A 3,315-nucleotide genomic window follows, 5' to 3' on the forward strand; every position below is an offset into this window, starting at 1 on the left:
ATGCTGTGTAGGTCCATTTTGCCAATGAAATCAAGGAGATTCCACACTCCATAAGTGACAACATCTTCTGGCTTCCAGGCTATCATTCTTCATGCCCAGTAAGCATAATCACAATCATAGTTACCATTTATTGAGGATACTATAAGATGCACATCATTAAACTCTTTATACATATTAATTTCCTCAATCTTCATAATTCTGTGATATAGGTACTATTTTTATCCCAGTTTTATAGATAAGGAAATCTAGGCATAGAATGTTCAAGCAATTTTCTTAGGGCCACACAGCTTGAAAATGACAGAGGGTCAGAACCCAGGCACTGGAGCTCCCTTTACTGCAGCTGGGCCATGCAGAGACCATAGGATTGACAAATACAGAAGGAATATCATCAAACTGCCACCTGCTTTTCCATCCCCATCACTCTTCTGGCTAGCTCTCAGGCTCTCCATATCTATCTGTAGCTTAGGATGGCATTGGTTCTCCACTCTCAAGAGATAGCTCAGTATAACAGTAACATCAACAAAAATTAGGAATCAACTGTTGAAAATTGATAATGTCTCTGAAGCCTGAGATGGTCTTTTTCCAAAGAGGTAATTACAGGAACCTAGTAAGAGTGGAAGGCATTTTGCAGAAAATAGAGTATGAGCAATCCTCACGGAAATGTCAAAAGGATAATGTGTTTTGCAAATGTTTATTGCAAACAGACAAAAGTAGGTTCAATTACTCATCACAGCCTACACATTTCTCTCTTTGTTGGCTGGAAAGCACTCAGGTGTTTTGTTTTGTTTTGTTTTGTTTTGTTTTGTTTTGTTTAATATTTTCCAGGATGGCATGGAGGTATTTTTAGCTTTGAAATTTTGATTGTGAATTTCTGTGGCCTATTAAAAAAAAAAGTGCCAATGCAGCCTTGCAACATGAAAAAGGATGACAGAAACTGGTGAACATGATTCATGCACTGGACTTCATATATCATCTGTCCTTTGCCCCCTCCTCCCTCCAAGCCCTGCACTCTCCGAACACTTCATCTGTGATTCTGGGCATTTTGAAACCAGATTCTGTATTCGGCACATGTCCCTCCACGATTAAATAAAAATAATCATCATCTTTCTCTGCTGTTGCCTCTGCAGGAAATAGTTTTTAACCCCACCTCCACTGCCAGTACCCCCAGTCAGCCTCCTTGGAGTGAGAATAAACATCATGGGCTTGGGAGAAAACTGGATTTTAAATCTTAATAATGGTGTGACTTTGGGCAAGTTTCTTGTCCTTGTTGAGTCGCGGTCTCTTCTGATATCCAGTTGGAATGATGAAGCAGACATCACAGGGCAGGTGGTAGCGATAGTTAAATGAGATGGATTTTAAATGCCTAGTAATACTTCCTGTGTGCTGGCACTCTGCCCTTATTATTCATTTAATTTAACTTTATAAGATAGAAATTACTGGGGCATCTGGGTGGCTCAGTCAAAAGTTAAGCATCTGCCTTTGGCTCAAGTCATGATCTCAGGGTCCTGGGATCTAGCCCCGCATCAGGCTCCAGCTCAGTAGGGAGTCTGCTTGTCCCTCTCCCTCTGCCTCTCTCCACTGCTCATGCTCTCTCTCTCAAATAAATAAATAAAATCTTAAAAAAAAAAAAAGTAGGAATTATCATCCCTATTATACAGATAAAAAAACCTAGGCTCAGAGAGGTAAAATAACTTGCCTGTTATGGGTTAAATATGTCTCCCCCCCCGCCACCCCCCAGCAAAAAAAGGCATATTGAAGTCCTAATGTGACTTTATTTGGAAATCGAGTCTTTATAGAAATAAGTTTAAATGGTCATTAGGGTGGACCCTAATCCAACATGACTGGCATTCTTATGAAAAGGGGACATTTGGACCCAGAGACAGACACTGCCAGAGGTCAGACAGTGTGAATGAAGATACAGAAGAGAAGGCAGCCATGAGACTGGGGTGATGCATCTGCGAGCCAAGGGACACCAGAGCTTATCAGCAAGTACCAGACACTAACAGAGGCAAGAAAGCACCCCCTCCCCCGCCCCCGGAACTGTCAGAAAGAGCTTGGCCCTGCTGATGCTTTGATTTGAGACATTTCACCTCCAGATCTGTGAGACAATCGCTTTCTGTTGTTTTTGGCCCCCCAGGTTTTGGTATTCTGCTATAGCAGCCCTGTGAACTAATACATTCCACAAGGTCACACTGTTGATAAGTGCCCACGCCAGGATTCAGTTCCTGGTCTGCCTTAAACCCTGGGCTCCTAACCACTCCTCCACCATTGCTTCTCAAACTGTGGTCCCTGGACCAGCAGCATGGGCCTCACTTGGGAGCTTATTAAAAATGCAGAATCTCAGGCCCCAACCCAAACCTACTGAATCGGAGTCTGCACTTTAACAAGATCTCCGGGGAATTCTTGTGCACTTTAAAGTTTGAGAAGTGTGGTAGACAACCTCTTCCACGGTGACCGACAAACATGAATTTCTTTCTCTTCCTTTCCCTAGGTCCCCCTTCGCATGTGGGTTCAAGTGGGTCTTTCCCTTTCTAGTGTGTTCTCCCTCCAGCCCATTTCGCACTCTACTCCTTAATCCCCCCATGCTAAGTTTGTCCTTTACACATGGCAGGGAAATTGGGTGCAGTGGAAAAGTGACAGGATTTGGGGGCCCTCTTGAACTGGTTTCAAAATCCTGCTTTACCACTCAGTAGGGATGGGAGAAGGCAAGTTGCTCGTCTTTCCTGAGCTTCCGCTTTTCCATCTATTCCTAGTGCTCCTGTCCTCATGTTTGGCCTGGACTTCCCACCTCCCCATGTCACTCTCAGTCTGTTCTCCCCATTGTGACCTTTATGAGCTCTCCAAAGAGCAAATCTGCTGTTCCTGGCATTTCCCATGATTGCAAAGTCTGCCCTGGTTAAAGTCTGAATTCCCAAACACAGTTTCCTGTCCCTTGCATGATCTGCCCATGTCTCCTTCTCTCCTTTCCTATCTCCTGCCACTTCCCACCCTCACTTTATTATTTACCCTCTACATATGCTAACCTCCCTTTATGTTCTCAAGTTAGCCATCCTCTCTTTCAGGGTCTTTCCCTACGCCACATCCCCCTTCCCTAAACTCCTGTACCTTGTGTGCCTTCTCTGTGCTTTTCTTTATCTAATGAGTAAGCTTTTTAGTAATCGCGTGATTTGTCTCTGTTCCTCACTAGACTACATGAGCATGAGGGCAAAGACCATGACTATCTTTGTGATGTTTATATTCTGGCCCCTAGCCCAGTGTTGGAATATAAGTTAGCCCCCAATACGTATTTACTGCATCAATCAAAGGAATTGGCCC

The 3,315-nt window shown here is 43.8% G+C and overlaps 1 pseudogene; it reads left to right on the top strand.

Annotated features, from left to right (window-relative positions):
- LOC118018963 overlaps positions 1 to 2,173 on the top strand; it is a 7,163-nt pseudogene extending 4,990 nt beyond the window's left edge.
- Positions 2,174 to 3,315: the final 1,142 nt, after the last annotated feature.

Source organism: Mirounga leonina, unplaced genomic scaffold (assembly GCF_011800145.1).
Source record: "Mirounga leonina isolate KUSES-001 unplaced genomic scaffold, KU_Mleo_1.0 Mir_173, whole genome shotgun sequence".
In the NCBI taxonomy this organism is placed as follows: Eukaryota; Metazoa; Chordata; class Mammalia; order Carnivora; family Phocidae; genus Mirounga; species Mirounga leonina.